Source organism: Puma concolor, unplaced genomic scaffold (genome assembly GCF_028749965.1).
Source record: "Puma concolor isolate L17-30 unplaced genomic scaffold, mPumCon1.1.hap2 unalloc_scaffold_28, whole genome shotgun sequence".
Lineage (NCBI taxonomy): Eukaryota > Metazoa > Chordata > Mammalia > Carnivora > Felidae > Puma > Puma concolor.
The window spans coordinates 82501-101630 of NW_028240234.1; the positions used below are offsets into that span (position 1 = coordinate 82501).

A 19130-nucleotide genomic window follows, 5' to 3' on the forward strand; every position below is an offset into this window, starting at 1 on the left:
GACTCCGCCACAGGACTGGGCTCCCTGGGTCCCGGACCTCTTCCCTCCCTCCAGCCCCCATCCCCAGGGCCCCCGGCGTTTCGCGAGGCCCAGCTAGGGCTGCGGGCTCGCGCTGGTGATGTTCTGTGGGGGCGCTGGGGCCTCCGGGCTGGCTGCGCTCGCCCTGCGACTGGGGAGGAGGCGCTGAGAACCCGGCGGGAGGGGGGGCGCCCAGAAGGCACGGCCGGCCTGATGCCCCACGCTCGCTTCCACCCTCTTCCCAGTGAGCGGCCCGACGTGGTGCGGTGCGGTGCGGTGCGGTGCGGTGCGGTGCGGGATGGAAGCGGAGGCGGGCGTGGGGCCAAGCCGGGAGCAGTCTGCCAGAGTCCCGGGATCGGTGAAGGCCGGGGCTTGCGCCACAGCGCCTTGCCAGGGTCCTCTTGCGCCGCCTCCGCCACCCGCCCGGGGCCCGCGGCGGAGGGCGGCGGCAGCGAGGCAGGCAGCCAGGCAGGCAGGCAGGCAGGCAGGCAGGCGCGTGCATGGGTGAAGCGCGGCACCCGCTGGGCTTGGGATGCGTGGAGCAGGCTCTTGAGGCGCCCAGCGGCAGCCGCCGGCGTCTACGGCCATACCACCCTGAACGCGCCCGATCTCGTCTGATCTCGGAAGCTAAGCAGGGTCGGGCCTGGTTAGTACTTGGATGGGAGACCGCCTGGGAATACCGGGTGCTGTAGGCTTTTGCCTTTTGCCTGTTGCCTGTTGCCTCTGGCCTCCTTGACCTCTCCTTTGGCGCCCGCCGCCCCTCCCCCTCCCTCCGTGTGTCCCTCTCTCCCCGGGGAGGGGAGCGCGGCTCCGGGGGCCAAACACACCCCGGCGGCCACTGCTCCCTCAGCCCCTCCCGGGCCGGCAAAGCGGCCTGGCCTGGCCTAGCCTGGCCCCGCCCCGCCCCGCCCCGCCCCCCCCCCCGAGCCCGCACACCCCACGGCACTTCACAAGGGGTCCGCTCCCCGCTCCCCGCTCCCCGCACCGGGCGAAATCCCACTGCACCGGCTGGAAGCCACGCCCCAGCTTTGCACCTTTCCTGACACTGCACCCGCACGGAGGGGTGGGGGGGTGCGGCGAGGGCGGGACCGGGGGCTGGCGCCTGGGGACTGGAGGGTGGGGGCTGGGTGGGTGGATCCAAAAACACAGGAGCGGGCGGGGCAGCGAGACCCCAAACACAGACTCCGCCACAGGACTGGGCTCCCTGGGTCCCGGACCTCTTCCCTCCCTCCAGCCCCCATCCCCAGGGCCCCCGGCGTTTCGCGAGGCCCAGCTAGGGCTGCGGGCTCGCGCTGGTGATGTTCTGTGGGGGCGCTGGGGCCTCCGGGCTGGCTGCGCTCGCCCTGCGACTGGGGAGGAGGCGCTGAGAACCCGGCGGGAGGGGGGGCGCCCAGAAGGCACGGCCGGCCTGATGCCCCACGCTCGCTTCCACCCTCTTCCCAGTGAGCGGCCCGACGTGGTGCGGTGCGGTGCGGTGCGGTGCGGTGCGGTGCGGGATGGAAGCGGAGGCGGGCGTGGGGCCAAGCCGGGAGCAGTCTGCCAGAGTCCCGGGATCGGTGAAGGCCGGGGCTTGCGCCACAGCGCCTTGCCAGGGTCCTCTTGCGCCGCCTCCGCCACCCGCCCGGGGCCCGCGGCGGAGGGCGGCGGCAGCGAGGCAGGCAGCCAGGCAGGCAGGCAGGCAGGCAGGCAGGCGCGTGCATGGGTGAAGCGCGGCACCCGCTGGGCTTGGGATGCGTGGAGCAGGCTCTTGAGGCGCCCAGCGGCAGCCGCCGGCGTCTACGGCCATACCACCCTGAACGCGCCCGATCTCGTCTGATCTCGGAAGCTAAGCAGGGTCGGGCCTGGTTAGTACTTGGATGGGAGACCGCCTGGGAATACCGGGTGCTGTAGGCTTTTGCCTTTTGCCTGTTGCCTGTTGCCTCTGGCCTCCTTGACCTCTCCTTTGGCGCCCGCCGCCCCTCCCCCTCCCTCCGTGTGTCCCTCTCTCCCCGGGGAGGGGAGCGCGGCTCCGGGGGCCAAACACACCCCGGCGGCCACTGCTCCCTCAGCCCCTCCCGGGCCGGCAAAGCGGCCTGGCCTGGCCTAGCCTGGCCCCGCCCCGCCCCGCCCCGCCCCCCCCCCGAGCCCGCACACCCCACGGCACTTCACAAGGGGTCCGCTCCCCGCTCCCTGCTCCCCGCACCGGGCGAAATCCCACTGCACCGGCTGGAAGCCACGCCCCAGCTTTGCACCTTTCCTGACACTGCACCCGCACGGAGGGGTGGGGGGGTGCGGCGAGGGCGGGACCGGGGGCTGGCGCCTGGGGACTGGAGGGTGGGGGCTGGGTGGGTGGATCCAAAAACACAGGAGCGGGCGGGGCAGCGAGACCCCAAACACAGACTCCGCCACAGGACTGGGCTCCCTGGGTCCCGGACCTCTTCCCTCCCTCCAGCCCCCATCCCCAGGGCCCCCGGCGTTTCGCGAGGCCCAGCTAGGGCTGCGGGCTCGCGCTGGTGATGTTCTGTGGGGGCGCTGGGGCCTCCGGGCTGGCTGCGCTCGCCCTGCGACTGGGGAGGAGGCGCTGAGAACCCGGCGGGAGGGGGGGCGCCCAGAAGGCACGGCCGGCCTGATGCCCCACGCTCGCTTCCACCCTCTTCCCAGTGAGCGGCCCGACGTGGTGCGGTGCGGTGCGGTGCGGTGCGGTGCGGTGCGGTGCGGGATGGAAGCGGAGGCGGGCGTGGGGCCAAGCCGGGAGCAGTCTGCCAGAGTCCCGGGATCGGTGAAGGCCGGGGCTTGCGCCACAGCGCCTTGCCAGGGTCCTCTTGCGCCGCCTCCGCCACCCGCCCGGGGCCCGCGGCGGAGGGCGGCGGCAGCGAGGCAGGCAGCCAGGCAGGCAGGCAGGCAGGCAGGCAGGCAGGCGCGTGCATGGGTGAAGCGCGGCACCCGCTGGGCTTGGGATGCGTGGAGCAGGCTCTTGAGGCGCCCAGCGGCAGCCGCCGGCGTCTACGGCCATACCACCCTGAACGCGCCCGATCTCGTCTGATCTCGGAAGCTAAGCAGGGTCGGGCCTGGTTAGTACTTGGATGGGAGACCGCCTGGGAATACCGGGTGCTGTAGGCTTTTGCCTGTTGCCTGTTGCCTCTGGCCTCCTTGACCTCTCCTTTGGCGCCCGCCGCCCCTCCCCCTCCCTCCGTGTGTCCCTCTCTCCCCGGGGAGGGGAGCGCGGCTCCGGGGGCCAAACACACCCCGGCGGCCACTGCTCCCTCAGCCCCTCCCGGGCCGGCAAAGCGGCCTGGCCTGGCCTAGCCTGGCCCCGCCCCGCCCCGCCCCGCCCCCCCCCCGAGCCCGCACACCCCACGGCACTTCACAAGGGGTCCGCTCCCCGCTCCCCGCTCCCCGCACCGGGCGAAATCCCACTGCACCGGCTGGAAGCCACGCCCCAGCTTTGCACCTTTCCTGACACTGCACCCGCACGGAGGGGTGGGGGGGTGCGGCGAGGGCGGGACCGGGGGCTGGCGCCTGGGGACTGGAGGGTGGGGGCTGGGTGGGTGGATCCAAAAACACAGGAGCGGGCGGGGCAGCGAGACCCCAAACACAGACTCCGCCACAGGACTGGGCTCCCTGGGTCCCGGACCTCTTCCCTCCCTCCAGCCCCCATCCCCAGGGCCCCCGGCGTTTCGCGAGGCCCAGCTAGGGCTGCGGGCTCGCGCTGGTGATGTTCTGTGGGGGCGCTGGGGCCTCCGGGCTGGCTGCGCTCGCCCTGCGACTGGGGAGGAGGCGCTGAGAACCCGGCGGGAGGGGGGGCGCCCAGAAGGCACGGCCGGCCTGATGCCCCACGCTCGCTTCCACCCTCTTCCCAGTGAGCGGCCCGACGTGGTGCGGTGCGGTGCGGTGCGGTGCGGTGCGGTGCGGTGCGGGATGGAAGCGGAGGCGGGCGTGGGGCCAAGCCGGGAGCAGTCTGCCAGAGTCCCGGGATCGGTGAAGGCCGGGGCTTGCGCCACAGCGCCTTGCCAGGGTCCTCTTGCGCCGCCTCCGCCACCCGCCCGGGGCCCGCGGCGGAGGGCGGCGGCAGCGAGGCAGGCAGCCAGGCAGGCAGGCAGGCAGGCAGGCAGGCGCGTGCATGGGTGAAGCGCGGCACCCGCTGGGCTTGGGATGCGTGGAGCAGGCTCTTGAGGCGCCCAGCGGCAGCCGCCGGCGTCTACGGCCATACCACCCTGAACGCGCCCGATCTCGTCTGATCTCGGAAGCTAAGCAGGGTCGGGCCTGGTTAGTACTTGGATGGGAGACCGCCTGGGAATACCGGGTGCTGTAGGCTTTTGCCTTTTGCCTGTTGCCTGTTGCCTCTGGCCTCCTTGACCTCTCCTTTGGCGCCCGCCGCCCCTCCCCCTCCCTCCGTGTGTCCCTCTCTCCCCGGGGAGGGGAGCGCGGCTCCGGGGGCCAAACACACCCCGGCGGCCACTGCTCCCTCAGCCCCTCCCGGGCCGGCAAAGCGGCCTGGCCTGGCCTAGCCTGGCCCCGCCCCGCCCCGCCCCCCCGAGCCCGCACACCCCACGGCACTTCACAAGGGGTCCGCTCCCCGCTCCCCGCTCCCCGCACCGGGCGAAATCCCACTGCACCGGCTGGAAGCCACGCCCCAGCTTTGCACCTTTCCTGACACTGCACCCGCACGGAGGGGTGGGGGGGTGCGGCGAGGGCGGGACCGGGGGCTGGCGCCTGGGGACTGGAGGGTGGGGGCTGGGTGGGTGGATCCAAAAACACAGGAGCGGGCGGGGCAGCGAGACCCCAAACACAGACTCCGCCACAGGACTGGGCTCCCTGGGTCCCGGACCTCTTCCCTCCCTCCAGCCCCCATCCCCAGGGCCCCCGGCGTTTCGCGAGGCCCAGCTAGGGCTGCGGGCTCGCGCTGGTGATGTTCTGTGGGGGCGCTGGGGCCTCCGGGCTGGCTGCGCTCGCCCTGCGACTGGGGAGGAGGCGCTGAGAACCCGGCGGGAGGGGGGGCGCCCAGAAGGCACGGCCGGCCTGATGCCCCACGCTCGCTTCCACCCTCTTCCCAGTGAGCGGCCCGACGTGGTGCGGTGCGGTGCGGTGCGGGATGGAAGCGGAGGCGGGCGTGGGGCCAAGCCGGGAGCAGTCTGCCAGAGTCCCGGGATCGGTGAAGGCCGGGGCTTGCGCCACAGCGCCTTGCCAGGGTCCTCTTGCGCCGCCTCCGCCACCCGCCCGGGGCCCGCGGCGGAGGGCGGCGGCAGCGAGGCAGGCAGCCAGGCAGGCAGGCAGGCAGGCAGGCAGGCGCGTGCATGGGTGAAGCGCGGCACCCGCTGGGCTTGGGATGCGTGGAGCAGGCTCTTGAGGCGCCCAGCGGCAGCCGCCGGCGTCTACGGCCATACCACCCTGAACGCGCCCGATCTCGTCTGATCTCGGAAGCTAAGCAGGGTCGGGCCTGGTTAGTACTTGGATGGGAGACCGCCTGGGAATACCGGGTGCTGTAGGCTTTTGCCTTTTGCCTGTTGCCTGTTGCCTCTGGCCTCCTTGACCTCTCCTTTGGCGCCCGCCGCCCCTCCCCCTCCCTCCGTGTGTCCCTCTCTCCCCGGGGAGGGGAGCGCGGCTCCGGGGGCCAAACACACCCCGGCGGCCACTGCTCCCTCAGCCCCTCCCGGGCCGGCAAAGCGGCCTGGCCTGGCCTAGCCTGGCCCCGCCCCGCCCCGCCCCGCCCCCCCCCCGAGCCCGCACACCCCACGGCACTTCACAAGGGGTCCGCTCCCCGCTCCCTGCTCCCCGCACCGGGCGAAATCCCACTGCACCGGCTGGAAGCCACGCCCCAGCTTTGCACCTTTCCTGACACTGCACCCGCACGGAGGGGTGGGGGGGTGCGGCGAGGGCGGGACCGGGGGCTGGCGCCTGGGGACTGGAGGGTGGGGGCTGGGTGGGTGGATCCAAAAACACAGGAGCGGGCGGGGCAGCGAGACCCCAAACACAGACTCCGCCACAGGACTGGGCTCCCTGGGTCCCGGACCTCTTCCCTCCCTCCAGCCCCCATCCCCAGGGCCCCCGGCGTTTCGCGAGGCCCAGCTAGGGCTGCGGGCTCGCGCTGGTGATGTTCTGTGGGGGCGCTGGGGCCTCCGGGCTGGCTGCGCTCGCCCTGCGACTGGGGAGGAGGCGCTGAGAACCCGGCGGGAGGGGGGGCGCCCAGAAGGCACGGCCGGCCTGATGCCCCACGCTCGCTTCCACCCTCTTCCCAGTGAGCGGCCCGACGTGGTGCGGTGCGGTGCGGTGCGGTGCGGTGCGGTGCGGTGCGGGATGGAAGCGGAGGCGGGCGTGGGGCCAAGCCGGGAGCAGTCTGCCAGAGTCCCGGGATCGGTGAAGGCCGGGGCTTGCGCCACAGCGCCTTGCCAGGGTCCTCTTGCGCCGCCTCCGCCACCCGCCCGGGGCCCGCGGCGGAGGGCGGCGGCAGCGAGGCAGGCAGCCAGGCAGGCAGGCAGGCAGGCAGGCAGGCAGGCGCGTGCATGGGTGAAGCGCGGCACCCGCTGGGCTTGGGATGCGTGGAGCAGGCTCTTGAGGCGCCCAGCGGCAGCCGCCGGCGTCTACGGCCATACCACCCTGAACGCGCCCGATCTCGTCTGATCTCGGAAGCTAAGCAGGGTCGGGCCTGGTTAGTACTTGGATGGGAGACCGCCTGGGAATACCGGGTGCTGTAGGCTTTTGCCTTTTGCCTGTTGCCTGTTGCCTCTGGCCTCCTTGACCTCTCCTTTGGCGCCCGCCGCCCCTCCCCCTCCCTCCGTGTGTCCCTCTCTCCCCGGGGAGGGGAGCGCGGCTCCGGGGGCCAAACACACCCCGGCGGCCACTGCTCCCTCAGCCCCTCCCGGGCCGGCAAAGCGGCCTGGCCTGGCCTAGCCTGGCCCCGCCCCGCCCCGCCCCGCCCCCCCCCCGAGCCCGCACACCCCACGGCACTTCACAAGGGGTCCGCTCCCCGCTCCCCGCTCCCCGCACCGGGCGAAATCCCACTGCACCGGCTGGAAGCCACGCCCCAGCTTTGCACCTTTCCTGACACTGCACCCGCACGGAGGGGTGGGGGGGTGCGGCGAGGGCGGGACCGGGGGCTGGCGCCTGGGGACTGGAGGGTGGGGGCTGGGTGGGTGGATCCAAAAACACAGGAGCGGGCGGGGCAGCGAGACCCCAAACACAGACTCCGCCACAGGACTGGGCTCCCTGGGTCCCGGACCTCTTCCCTCCCTCCAGCCCCCATCCCCAGGGCCCCCGGCGTTTCGCGAGGCCCAGCTAGGGCTGCGGGCTCGCGCTGGTGATGTTCTGTGGGGGCGCTGGGGCCTCCGGGCTGGCTGCGCTCGCCCTGCGACTGGGGAGGAGGCGCTGAGAACCCGGCGGGAGGGGGGGCGCCCAGAAGGCACGGCCGGCCTGATGCCCCACGCTCGCTTCCACCCTCTTCCCAGTGAGCGGCCCGACGTGGTGCGGTGCGGTGCGGTGCGGTGCGGTGCGGTGCGGTGCGGGATGGAAGCGGAGGCGGGCGTGGGGCCAAGCCGGGAGCAGTCTGCCAGAGTCCCGGGATCGGTGAAGGCCGGGGCTTGCGCCACAGCGCCTTGCCAGGGTCCTCTTGCGCCGCCTCCGCCACCCGCCCGGGGCCCGCGGCGGAGGGCGGCGGCAGCGAGGCAGGCAGCCAGGCAGGCAGGCAGGCAGGCAGGCAGGCAGGCGCGTGCATGGGTGAAGCGCGGCACCCGCTGGGCTTGGGATGCGTGGAGCAGGCTCTTGAGGCGCCCAGCGGCAGCCGCCGGCGTCTACGGCCATACCACCCTGAACGCGCCCGATCTCGTCTGATCTCGGAAGCTAAGCAGGGTCGGGCCTGGTTAGTACTTGGATGGGAGACCGCCTGGGAATACCGGGTGCTGTAGGCTTTTGCCTTTTGCCTGTTGCCTGTTGCCTCTGGCCTCCTTGACCTCTCCTTTGGCGCCCGCCGCCCCTCCCCCTCCCTCCGTGTGTCCCTCTCTCCCCGGGGAGGGGAGCGCGGCTCCGGGGGCCAAACACACCCCGGCGGCCACTGCTCCCTCAGCCCCTCCCGGGCCGGCAAAGCGGCCTGGCCTGGCCTAGCCTGGCCCCGCCCCGCCCCGCCCCCCCGAGCCCGCACACCCCACGGCACTTCACAAGGGGTCCGCTCCCCGCTCCCCGCTCCCCGCACCGGGCGAAATCCCACTGCACCGGCTGGAAGCCACGCCCCAGCTTTGCACCTTTCCTGACACTGCACCCGCACGGAGGGGTGGGGGGGTGCGGCGAGGGCGGGACCGGGGGCTGGCGCCTGGGGACTGGAGGGTGGGGGCTGGGTGGGTGGATCCAAAAACACAGGAGCGGGCGGGGCAGCGAGACCCCAAACACAGACTCCGCCACAGGACTGGGCTCCCTGGGTCCCGGACCTCTTCCCTCCCTCCAGCCCCCATCCCCAGGGCCCCCGGCGTTTCGCGAGGCCCAGCTAGGGCTGCGGGCTCGCGCTGGTGATGTTCTGTGGGGGCGCTGGGGCCTCCGGGCTGGCTGCGCTCGCCCTGCGACTGGGGAGGAGGCGCTGAGAACCCGGCGGGAGGGGGGGCGCCCAGAAGGCACGGCCGGCCTGATGCCCCACGCTCGCTTCCACCCTCTTCCCAGTGAGCGGCCCGACGTGGTGCGGTGCGGTGCGGTGCGGTGCGGTGCGGTGCGGTGCGGGATGGAAGCGGAGGCGGGCGTGGGGCCAAGCCGGGAGCAGTCTGCCAGAGTCCCGGGATCGGTGAAGGCCGGGGCTTGCGCCACAGCGCCTTGCCAGGGTCCTCTTGCGCCGCCTCCGCCACCCGCCCGGGGCCCGCGGCGGAGGGCGGCGGCAGCGAGGCAGGCAGCCAGGCAGGCAGGCAGGCAGGCAGGCAGGCAGGCGCGTGCATGGGTGAAGCGCGGCACCCGCTGGGCTTGGGATGCGTGGAGCAGGCTCTTGAGGCGCCCAGCGGCAGCCGCCGGCGTCTACGGCCATACCACCCTGAACGCGCCCGATCTCGTCTGATCTCGGAAGCTAAGCAGGGTCGGGCCTGGTTAGTACTTGGATGGGAGACCGCCTGGGAATACCGGGTGCTGTAGGCTTTTGCCTTTTGCCTGTTGCCTGTTGCCTCTGGCCTCCTTGACCTCTCCTTTGGCGCCCGCCGCCCCTCCCCCTCCCTCCGTGTGTCCCTCTCTCCCCGGGGAGGGGAGCGCGGCTCCGGGGGCCAAACACACCCCGGCGGCCACTGCTCCCTCAGCCCCTCCCGGGCCGGCAAAGCGGCCTGGCCTGGCCTAGCCTGGCCCCGCCCCGCCCCGCCCCGCCCCCCCCCCGAGCCCGCACACCCCACGGCACTTCACAAGGGGTCCGCTCCCCGCTCCCTGCTCCCCGCACCGGGCGAAATCCCACTGCACCGGCTGGAAGCCACGCCCCAGCTTTGCACCTTTCCTGACACTGCACCCGCACGGAGGGGTGGGGGGGTGCGGCGAGGGCGGGACCGGGGGCTGGCGCCTGGGGACTGGAGGGTGGGGGCTGGGTGGGTGGATCCAAAAACACAGGAGCGGGCGGGGCAGCGAGACCCCAAACACAGACTCCGCCACAGGACTGGGCTCCCTGGGTCCCGGACCTCTTCCCTCCCTCCAGCCCCCATCCCCAGGGCCCCCGGCGTTTCGCGAGGCCCAGCTAGGGCTGCGGGCTCGCGCTGGTGATGTTCTGTGGGGGCGCTGGGGCCTCCGGGCTGGCTGCGCTCGCCCTGCGACTGGGGAGGAGGCGCTGAGAACCCGGCGGGAGGGGGGGCGCCCAGAAGGCACGGCCGGCCTGATGCCCCACGCTCGCTTCCACCCTCTTCCCAGTGAGCGGCCCGACGTGGTGCGGTGCGGTGCGGTGCGGTGCGGTGCGGTGCGGGATGGAAGCGGAGGCGGGCGTGGGGCCAAGCCGGGAGCAGTCTGCCAGAGTCCCGGGATCGGTGAAGGCCGGGGCTTGCGCCACAGCGCCTTGCCAGGGTCCTCTTGCGCCGCCTCCGCCACCCGCCCGGGGCCCGCGGCGGAGGGCGGCGGCAGCGAGGCAGGCAGCCAGGCAGGCAGGCAGGCAGGCAGGCAGGCAGGCAGGCGCGTGCATGGGTGAAGCGCGGCACCCGCTGGGCTTGGGATGCGTGGAGCAGGCTCTTGAGGCGCCCAGCGGCAGCCGCCGGCGTCTACGGCCATACCACCCTGAACGCGCCCGATCTCGTCTGATCTCGGAAGCTAAGCAGGGTCGGGCCTGGTTAGTACTTGGATGGGAGACCGCCTGGGAATACCGGGTGCTGTAGGCTTTTGCCTTTTGCCTGTTGCCTGTTGCCTCTGGCCTCCTTGACCTCTCCTTTGGCGCCCGCCGCCCCTCCCCCTCCCTCCGTGTGTCCCTCTCTCCCCGGGGAGGGGAGCGCGGCTCCGGGGGCCAAACACACCCCGGCGGCCACTGCTCCCTCAGCCCCTCCCGGGCCGGCAAAGCGGCCTGGCCTGGCCTAGCCTGGCCCCGCCCCGCCCCGCCCCGCCCCCCCCCCCGAGCCCGCACACCCCACGGCACTTCACAAGGGGTCCGCTCCCCGCTCCCCGCTCCCCGCACCGGGCGAAATCCCACTGCACCGGCTGGAAGCCACGCCCCAGCTTTGCACCTTTCCTGACACTGCACCCGCACGGAGGGGTGGGGGGGTGCGGCGAGGGCGGGACCGGGGGCTGGCGCCTGGGGACTGGAGGGTGGGGGCTGGGTGGGTGGATCCAAAAACACAGGAGCGGGCGGGGCAGCGAGACCCCAAACACAGACTCCGCCACAGGACTGGGCTCCCTGGGTCCCGGACCTCTTCCCTCCCTCCAGCCCCCATCCCCAGGGCCCCCGGCGTTTCGCGAGGCCCAGCTAGGGCTGCGGGCTCGCGCTGGTGATGTTCTGTGGGGGCGCTGGGGCCTCCGGGCTGGCTGCGCTCGCCCTGCGACTGGGGAGGAGGCGCTGAGAACCCGGCGGGAGGGGGGGCGCCCAGAAGGCACGGCCGGCCTGATGCCCCACGCTCGCTTCCACCCTCTTCCCAGTGAGCGGCCCGACGTGGTGCGGTGCGGTGCGGTGCGGTGCGGTGCGGTGCGGTGCGGGATGGAAGCGGAGGCGGGCGTGGGGCCAAGCCGGGAGCAGTCTGCCAGAGTCCCGGGATCGGTGAAGGCCGGGGCTTGCGCCACAGCGCCTTGCCAGGGTCCTCTTGCGCCGCCTCCGCCACCCGCCCGGGGCCCGCGGCGGAGGGCGGCGGCAGCGAGGCAGGCAGCCAGGCAGGCAGGCAGGCAGGCAGGCAGGCGCGTGCATGGGTGAAGCGCGGCACCCGCTGGGCTTGGGATGCGTGGAGCAGGCTCTTGAGGCGCCCAGCGGCAGCCGCCGGCGTCTACGGCCATACCACCCTGAACGCGCCCGATCTCGTCTGATCTCGGAAGCTAAGCAGGGTCGGGCCTGGTTAGTACTTGGATGGGAGACCGCCTGGGAATACCGGGTGCTGTAGGCTTTTGCCTTTTGCCTGTTGCCTGTTGCCTCTGGCCTCCTTGACCTCTCCTTTGGCGCCCGCCGCCCCTCCCCCTCCCTCCGTGTGTCCCTCTCTCCCCGGGGAGGGGAGCGCGGCTCCGGGGGCCAAACACACCCCGGCGGCCACTGCTCCCTCAGCCCCTCCCGGGCCGGCAAAGCGGCCTGGCCTGGCCTAGCCTGGCCCCGCCCCGCCCCGCCCCGCCCCCACCCCGAGCCCGCACACCCCACGGCACTTCACAAGGGGTCCGCTCCCCGCTCCCTGCTCCCCGCACCGGGCGAAATCCCACTGCACCGGCTGGAAGCCACGCCCCAGCTTTGCACCTTTCCTGACACTGCACCCGCACGGAGGGGTGGGGGGGTGCGGCGAGGGTGGGACCGGGGGCTGGCGCCTGGGGACTGGAGGGTGGGGGCTGGGTGGGTGGATCCAAAAACACAGGAGCGGGCGGGGCAGCGAGACCCCAAACACAGACTCCGCCACAGGACTGGGCTCCCTGGGTCCCGGACCTCTTCCCTCCCTCCAGCCCCCATCCCCAGGGCCCCCGGCGTTTCGCGAGGCCCAGCTAGGGCTGCGGGCTCGCGCTGGTGATGTTCTGTGGGGGCGCTGGGGCCTCCGGGCTGGCTGCGCTCGCCCTGCGACTGGGGAGGAGGCGCTGAGAACCCGGCGGGAGGGGGGGCGCCCAGAAGGCACGGCCGGCCTGATGCCCCACGCTCGCTTCCACCCTCTTCCCAGTGAGCGGCCCGACGTGGTGCGGTGCGGTGCGGTGCGGTGCGGTGCGGTGCGGGATGGAAGCGGAGGCGGGCGTGGGGCCAAGCCGGGAGCAGTCTGCCAGAGTCCCGGGATCGGTGAAGGCCGGGGCTTGCGCCACAGCGCCTTGCCAGGGTCCTCTTGCGCCGCCTCCGCCACCCGCCCGGGGCCCGCGGCGGAGGGCGGCGGCAGCGAGGCAGGCAGCCAGGCAGGCAGGCAGGCAGGCAGGCAGGCGCGTGCATGGGTGAAGCGCGGCACCCGCTGGGCTTGGGATGCGTGGAGCAGGCTCTTGAGGCGCCCAGCGGCAGCCGCCGGCGTCTACGGCCATACCACCCTGAACGCGCCCGATCTCGTCTGATCTCGGAAGCTAAGCAGGGTCGGGCCTGGTTAGTACTTGGATGGGAGACCGCCTGGGAATACCGGGTGCTGTAGGCTTTTGCCTTTTGCCTGTTGCCTGTTGCCTCTGGCCTCCTTGACCTCTCCTTTGGCGCCCGCCGCCCCTCCCCCTCCCTCCGTGTGTCCCTCTCTCCCCGGGGAGGGGAGCGCGGCTCCGGGGGCCAAACACACCCCGGCGGCCACTGCTCCCTCAGCCCCTCCCGGGCCGGCAAAGCGGCCTGGCCTGGCCTAGCCTGGCCCCGCCCCGCCCCGCCCCGCCCCCCCCCCGAGCCCGCACACCCCACGGCACTTCACAAGGGGTCCGCTCCCCGCTCCCTGCTCCCCGCACCGGGCGAAATCCCACTGCACCGGCTGGAAGCCACGCCCCAGCTTTGCACCTTTCCTGACACTGCACCCGCACGGAGGGGTGGGGGGGTGCGGCGAGGGCGGGACCGGGGGCTGGCGCCTGGGGACTGGAGGGTGGGGGCTGGGTGGGTGGATCCAAAAACACAGGAGCGGGCGGGGCAGCGAGACCCCAAACACAGACTCCGCCACAGGACTGGGCTCCCTGGGTCCCGGACCTCTTCCCTCCCTCCAGCCCCCATCCCCAGGGCCCCCGGCGTTTCGCGAGGCCCAGCTAGGGCTGCGGGCTCGCGCTGGTGATGTTCTGTGGGGGCGCTGGGGCCTCCGGGCTGGCTGCGCTCGCCCTGCGACTGGGGAGGAGGCGCTGAGAACCCGGCGGGAGGGGGGGCGCCCAGAAGGCACGGCCGGCCTGATGCCCCACGCTCGCTTCCACCCTCTTCCCAGTGAGCGGCCCGACGTGGTGCGGTGCGGTGCGGTGCGGTGCGGTGCGGTGCGGTGCGGGATGGAAGCGGAGGCGGGCGTGGGGCCAAGCCGGGAGCAGTCTGCCAGAGTCCCGGGATCGGTGAAGGCCGGGGCTTGCGCCACAGCGCCTTGCCAGGGTCCTCTTGCGCCGCCTCCGCCACCCGCCCGGGGCCCGCGGCGGAGGGCGGCGGCAGCGAGGCAGGCAGCCAGGCAGGCAGGCAGGCAGGCAGGCAGGCAGGCGCGTGCATGGGTGAAGCGCGGCACCCGCTGGGCTTGGGATGCGTGGAGCAGGCTCTTGAGGCGCCCAGCGGCAGCCGCCGGCGTCTACGGCCATACCACCCTGAACGCGCCCGATCTCGTCTGATCTCGGAAGCTAAGCAGGGTCGGGCCTGGTTAGTACTTGGATGGGAGACCGCCTGGGAATACCGGGTGCTGTAGGCTTTTGCCTTTTGCCTGTTGCCTGTTGCCTCTGGCCTCCTTGACCTCTCCTTTGGCGCCCGCCGCCCCTCCCCCTCCCTCCGTGTGTCCCTCTCTCCCCGGGGAGGGGAGCGCGGCTCCGGGGGCCAAACACACCCCGGCGGCCACTGCTCCCTCAGCCCCTCCCGGGCCGGCAAAGCGGCCTGGCCTGGCCTAGCCTGGCCCCGCCCCGCCCCGCCCCGCCCCCCCCCCCGAGCCCGCACACCCCACGGCACTTCACAAGGGGTCCGCTCCCCGCTCCCTGCTCCCCGCACCGGGCGAAATCCCACTGCACCGGCTGGAAGCCACGCCCCAGCTTTGCACCTTTCCTGACACTGCACCCGCACGGAGGGGTGGGGGGGTGCGGCGAGGGCGGGACCGGGGGCTGGCGCCTGGGGACTGGAGGGTGGGGGCTGGGTGGGTGGATCCAAAAACACAGGAGCGGGCGGGGCAGCGAGACCCCAAACACAGACTCCGCCACAGGACTGGGCTCCCTGGGTCCCGGACCTCTTCCCTCCCTCCAGCCCCCATCCCCAGGGCCCCCGGCGTTTCGCGAGGCCCAGCTAGGGCTGCGGGCTCGCGCTGGTGATGTTCTGTGGGGGCGCTGGGGCCTCCGGGCTGGCTGCGCTCGCCCTGCGACTGGGGAGGAGGCGCTGAGAACCCGGCGGGAGGGGGGGCGCCCAGAAGGCACGGCCGGCCTGATGCCCCACGCTCGCTTCCACCCTCTTCCCAGTGAGCGGCCCGACGTGGTGCGGTGCGGTGCGGTGCGGTGCGGTGCGGTGCGGTGCGGGATGGAAGCGGAGGCGGGCGTGGGGCCAAGCCGGGAGCAGTCTGCCAGAGTCCCGGGATCGGTGAAGGCCGGGGCTTGCGCCACAGCGCCTTGCCAGGGTCCTCTTGCGCCGCCTCCGCCACCCGCCCGGGGCCCGCGGCGGAGGGCGGCGGCAGCGAGGCAGGCAGCCAGGCAGGCAGGCAGGCAGGCAGGCAGGCAGGCAGGCGCGTGCATGGGTGAAGCGCGGCACCCGCTGGGCTTGGGATGCGTGGAGCAGGCTCTTGAGGCGCCCAGCGGCAGCCGCCGGCGTCTACGGCCATACCACCCTGAACGCGCCCGATCTCGTCTGATCTCGGAAGCTAAGCAGGGTCGGGCCTGGTTAGTACTTGGATGGGAGACCGCCTGGGAATACCGGGTGCTGTAGGCTTTTGCCTTTTGCCTGTTGCCTGTTGCCTCTGGCCTCCTTGACCTCTCCTTTGGCGCCCGCCGCCCCTCCCCCTCCCTCCGTGTGTCCCTCTCTCCCCGGGGAGGGGAGCGCGGCTCCGGGGGCCAAACACACCCCGGCGGCCACTGCTCCCTCAGCCCCTCCCGGGCCGGCAAAGCGGCCTGGCCTGGCCTAGCCTGGCCCCGCCCCGCCCCGCCCCGCCCCCCCCCCGAGCCCGCACACCCCACGGCACTTCACAAGGGGTCCGCTCCCCGCTCCCCGCTCCCCGCACCGGGCGAAATCCCACTGCACCGGCTGGAAGCCACGCCCCAGCTTTGCACCTTTCCTGACACTGCACCCGCACGGAGGGGTGGGGGGGTGCGGCGAGGGCGGGACCGGGGGCTGGCGCCTGGGGACTGGAGGGTGGGGGCTGGGTGGGTGGATCCAAAAACACAGGAGCGGGCGGGGCAGCGAGACCCCAAACACAGACTCCGCCACAGGACTGGGCTCCCTGGGTCCCGGACCTCTTCCCTCCCTCCAGCCCCCATCCCCAGGGCCCCCGGCGTTTCGCGAGGCCCAGCTAGGGCTGCGGGCTCGCGCTGGTGATGTTCTGTGGGGGCGCTGGGGCCTCCGGGCTGGCTGCGCTCGCCCTGCGACTGGGGAGGAGGCGCTGAGAACCCGGCGGGAGGGGGGGCGCCCAGAAGGCACGGCCGGCCTGATGCCCCACGCTCGCTTCCACCCTCTTCCCAGTGAGCGGCCCGACGTGGTGCGGTGCGGTGCGGTGCGGTGCGGTGCGGTGCGGGATGGAAGCGGAGGCGGGCGTGGGGCCAAGCCGGGAGCAGTCTGCCAGAGTCCCGGGATCGGTGAAGGCCGGGGCTTGCGCCACAGCGCCTTGCCAGGGTCCTCTTGCGCCGCCTCCGCCACCCGCCCGGGGCCCGCGGCGGAGGGCGGCGGCAGCGAGGCAGGCAGCCAGGCAGGCAGGCAGGCAGGCAGGCAGGCGCGTGCATGGGTGAAGCGCGGCACCCGCTGGGCTTGGGATGCGTGGAGCAGGCTCTTGAGGCGCCCAGCGGCAGCCGCCGGCGTCTACGGCCATACCACCCTGAACGCGCCCGATCTCGTCTGATCTCGGAAGCTAAGCAGGGTCGGGCCTGGTTAGTACTTGGATGGGAGACCGCCTGGGAATACCGGGTGCTGTAGGCTTTTGCCTTTTGCCTGTTGCCTGTTGCCTCTGGCCTCCTTGACCTCTCCTTTGGCGCCCGCCGCCCCTCCCCCTCCCTCCGTGTGTCCCTCTCTCCCCGGGGAGGGGAGCGCGGCTCCGGGGGCCAAACACACCCCGGCGGCCACTGCTCCCTCAGCCCCTCCCGGGCCGGCAAAGCGGCCTGGCCTGGCCTAGCCTGGCCCCGCCCCGCCCCGCCCCGCCCCCACCCCGAGCCCGCACACCCCACGGCACTTCACAAGGGGTCCGCTCCCCGCTCCCTGCTCCCCGCACCGGGCGAAATCCCACTGCACCGGCTGGAAGCCACGCCCCAGCTTTGCACCTTTCCTGACACTGCACCCGCACGGAGGGGTGGGGGGGTGCGGCGAGGGTGGGACCGGGGGCTGGCGCCTGGGGACTGGAGGGTGGGGGCTGGGTGGGTGGATCCAAAAACACAGGAGCGGGCGGGGCAGCGAGACCCCAAACACAGACTCCGCCACAGGACTGGGCTCCCTGGGTCCCGGACCTCTTCCCTCCCTCCAGCCCCCATCCCCAGGGCCCCCGGCGTTTCGCGAGGCCCAGCTAGGGCTGCGGGCTCGCGCTGGTGATGTTCTGTGGGGGCGCTGGGGCCTCCGGGCTGGCTGCGCTCGCCCTGCGACTGGGGAGGAGGCGCTGAGAACCCGGCGGGAGGGGGGGCGCCCAGAAGGCACGGCCGGCCTGATGCCCCACGCTCGCTTCCACCCTCTTCCCAGTGAGCGGCCCGACGTGGTGCGGTGCGGTGCGGTGCGGTGCGGTGCGGTGCGGGATGGAAGCGGAGGCGGGCGTGGGGCCAAGCCGGGAGCAGTCTGCCAGAGTCCCGGGATCGGTGAAGGCCGGGGCTTGCGCCACAGCGCCTTGCCAGGGTCCTCTTGCGCCGCCTCCGCCACCCGCCCGGGGCCCGCGGCGGAGGGCGGCGGCAGCGAGGCAGGCAGCCAGGCAGGCAGGCAGGCAGGCAGGCAGGCGCGTGCATGGGTGAAGCGCGGCACCCGCTGGGCTTGGGATGCGTGGAGCAGGCTCTTGAGGCGCCCAGCGGCAGCCGCCGGCGTCTACGGCCATACCACCCTGAACGCGCCCGATCTCGTCTGATCTCGGAAGCTAAGCAGGGTCGGGCCTGGTTAGTACTTGGATGGGAGACCGCCTGGGAATACCGGGTGCTGTAGGCTTTTGCCTTTTGCCTGTTGCCTGTTGCCTCTGGCCTCCTTGACCTCTCCTTTGGCGCCCGCCGCCCCTCCCCCTCCCTCCGTGTGTCCCTCTCTCCCCGGGGAGGGGAGCGCGGCTCCGGGGGCCAAACACACCCCGGCGGCCACTGCTCCCTCAGCCCCTCCCGGGCCGGCAAAGCGGCCTGGCCTGGCCTAGCCTGGCCCCGCCCCGCCCCGCCCCGCCCCCCCCCCGAGCCCGCACACCCCACGGCACTTCACAAGGGGTCCGCTCCCCGCTCCCTGCTCCCCGCACCGGGCGAAATCCCACTGCACCGGCTGGAAGCCACGCCCCAGCTTTGCACCTTTCCTGACACTGCACCCGCACGGAGGGGTGGGGGGGTGCGGCGAGGGCGGGACCGGGGGCTGGCGCCTGGGGACTGGAGGGTGGGGGCTGGGTGGGTGGATCCAAAAACACAGGAGCGGGCGGGGCAGCGAGACCCCAAACACAGACTCCGCCACAGGACTGGGCTCCCTGGGTCCCGGACCTCTTCCCTCCCTCCAGCCCCCATCCCCAGGGCCCCCGGCGTTTCGCGAGGCCCAGCTAGGGCTGCGGGCTCGCGCTGGTGATGTTCTGTGGGGGCGCTGGGGCCTCCGGGCTGGCTGCGCTCGCCCTGCGACTGGGGAGGAGGCGCTGAGAACCCGGCGGGAGGGGGGGCGCCCAGAAGGCACGGCCGGCCTGATGCCCCACGCTCGCTTCCACCCTCTTCCCAGTGAGCGGCCCGACGTGGTGCGGTGCGGTGCGGTGCGGTGCGGGATGGAAGCGGAGGCGGGCGTGGGGCCAAGCCGGGAGCAGTCTGCCAGAGTCCCGGGATCGGTGAAGGCCGGGGCTTGCGCCACAGCGCCTTGCCAGGGTCCTCTTGCGCCGCCTCCGCCACCCGCCCGGGGCCCGCGGCGGAGGGCGGCGGCAGCGAGGCAGGCAGCCAGGCAGGCAGGCAGGCAGGCAGGCAGGCAGGCGCGTGCATGGGTGAAGCGCGGCACCCGCTGGGCTTGGGATGCGTGGAGCAGGCTCTTGAGGCGCCCAGCGGCAGCCGCCGGCGTCTACGGCCATACCACCCTGAACGCGCCCGATCTCGTCTGATCTCGGAAGCTAAGCAGGGTCGGGCCTGGTTAGTACTTGGATGGGAGACCGCCTGGGAATACCGGGTGCTGTAGGCTTTTGCCTTTTGCCTGTTGCCTGTTGCCTCTGGCCTCCTTGACCTCTCCTTTGGCGCCCGCCGCCCCTCCCCCTCCCTCCGTGTGTCCCTCTCTCCCCGGGGAGGGGAGCGCGGCTCCGGGGGCCAAACACACCCCGGCGGCCACTGCTCCCTCAGCCCCTCCCGGGCCGGCAAAGCGGCCTGGCCTGGCCTAGCCTGGCCCCGCCCCGCCCCGCCCCGCCCCCCCCCCGAGCCCGCACACCCCACGGCACTTCACAAGGGGTCCGCTCCCCGCTCCCCGCTCCCCGCACCGGGCGAAATCCCACTGCACCGGCTGGAAGCCACGCCCCAGCTTTGCACCTTTCCTGACACTGCACCCGCACGGAGGGGTGGGGGGGTGCGGCGAGGGTGGGACCGGGGGCTGGCGCCTGGGGACTGGAGGGTGGGGG

General features: G+C 73.4%; 16 non-coding genes across 16 annotated transcripts; all 16 read left to right on the forward strand.

Moving 5' to 3' along the window:
- Positions 1-594: 594 nt before the first annotated feature.
- LOC147571390 (5S ribosomal RNA) lies at positions 595-713 on the forward strand. The gene has a single exon (XR_015247424.1). It is a non-coding gene; the product is annotated as a 5S ribosomal RNA (ribosomal RNA).
- Positions 714-1792: 1079 nt separating this feature from the next.
- On the forward strand, positions 1793-1911 carry LOC147571391 (5S ribosomal RNA). The gene has a single exon (XR_015247425.1). It is a non-coding gene; the product is annotated as a 5S ribosomal RNA (ribosomal RNA).
- A 1087-nt stretch (positions 1912-2998) lies between these two features.
- On the forward strand, positions 2999-3117 carry LOC147571392 (5S ribosomal RNA). The gene has a single exon (XR_015247426.1). It is a non-coding gene; the product is annotated as a 5S ribosomal RNA (ribosomal RNA).
- Positions 3118-4193: 1076 nt separating this feature from the next.
- On the forward strand, positions 4194-4312 carry LOC147571393 (5S ribosomal RNA). Its single transcript, XR_015247428.1, has one exon. It is a non-coding gene; the product is annotated as a 5S ribosomal RNA (ribosomal RNA).
- A 1055-nt stretch (positions 4313-5367) lies between these two features.
- LOC147571394 (5S ribosomal RNA) lies at positions 5368-5486 on the forward strand. Its single transcript, XR_015247429.1, has one exon. It is a non-coding gene; the product is annotated as a 5S ribosomal RNA (ribosomal RNA).
- A 1087-nt stretch (positions 5487-6573) lies between these two features.
- On the forward strand, positions 6574-6692 carry LOC147571395 (5S ribosomal RNA). The gene has a single exon (XR_015247430.1). It is a non-coding gene; the product is annotated as a 5S ribosomal RNA (ribosomal RNA).
- A 1087-nt stretch (positions 6693-7779) lies between these two features.
- On the forward strand, positions 7780-7898 carry LOC147571396 (5S ribosomal RNA). The gene has a single exon (XR_015247431.1). It is a non-coding gene; the product is annotated as a 5S ribosomal RNA (ribosomal RNA).
- Positions 7899-8977: 1079 nt separating this feature from the next.
- On the forward strand, positions 8978-9096 carry LOC147571397 (5S ribosomal RNA). Its single transcript, XR_015247432.1, has one exon. It is a non-coding gene; the product is annotated as a 5S ribosomal RNA (ribosomal RNA).
- Positions 9097-10182: 1086 nt separating this feature from the next.
- LOC147571398 (5S ribosomal RNA) lies at positions 10183-10301 on the forward strand. The gene has a single exon (XR_015247433.1). It is a non-coding gene; the product is annotated as a 5S ribosomal RNA (ribosomal RNA).
- Positions 10302-11385: 1084 nt separating this feature from the next.
- LOC147571399 (5S ribosomal RNA) lies at positions 11386-11504 on the forward strand. Its single transcript, XR_015247434.1, has one exon. It is a non-coding gene; the product is annotated as a 5S ribosomal RNA (ribosomal RNA).
- A 1078-nt stretch (positions 11505-12582) lies between these two features.
- Positions 12583-12701, forward strand: LOC147571400 (5S ribosomal RNA). Its single transcript, XR_015247435.1, has one exon. It is a non-coding gene; the product is annotated as a 5S ribosomal RNA (ribosomal RNA).
- Positions 12702-13788: 1087 nt separating this feature from the next.
- On the forward strand, positions 13789-13907 carry LOC147571401 (5S ribosomal RNA). Its single transcript, XR_015247436.1, has one exon. It is a non-coding gene; the product is annotated as a 5S ribosomal RNA (ribosomal RNA).
- A 1092-nt stretch (positions 13908-14999) lies between these two features.
- Positions 15000-15118, forward strand: LOC147571402 (5S ribosomal RNA). Its single transcript, XR_015247437.1, has one exon. It is a non-coding gene; the product is annotated as a 5S ribosomal RNA (ribosomal RNA).
- A 1078-nt stretch (positions 15119-16196) lies between these two features.
- On the forward strand, positions 16197-16315 carry LOC147571403 (5S ribosomal RNA). The gene has a single exon (XR_015247439.1). It is a non-coding gene; the product is annotated as a 5S ribosomal RNA (ribosomal RNA).
- Positions 16316-17393: 1078 nt separating this feature from the next.
- Positions 17394-17512, forward strand: LOC147571404 (5S ribosomal RNA). The gene has a single exon (XR_015247440.1). It is a non-coding gene; the product is annotated as a 5S ribosomal RNA (ribosomal RNA).
- A 1072-nt stretch (positions 17513-18584) lies between these two features.
- Positions 18585-18703, forward strand: LOC147571405 (5S ribosomal RNA). Its single transcript, XR_015247441.1, has one exon. It is a non-coding gene; the product is annotated as a 5S ribosomal RNA (ribosomal RNA).
- The last annotated feature ends 427 nt before the right edge of the window (positions 18704-19130 follow it).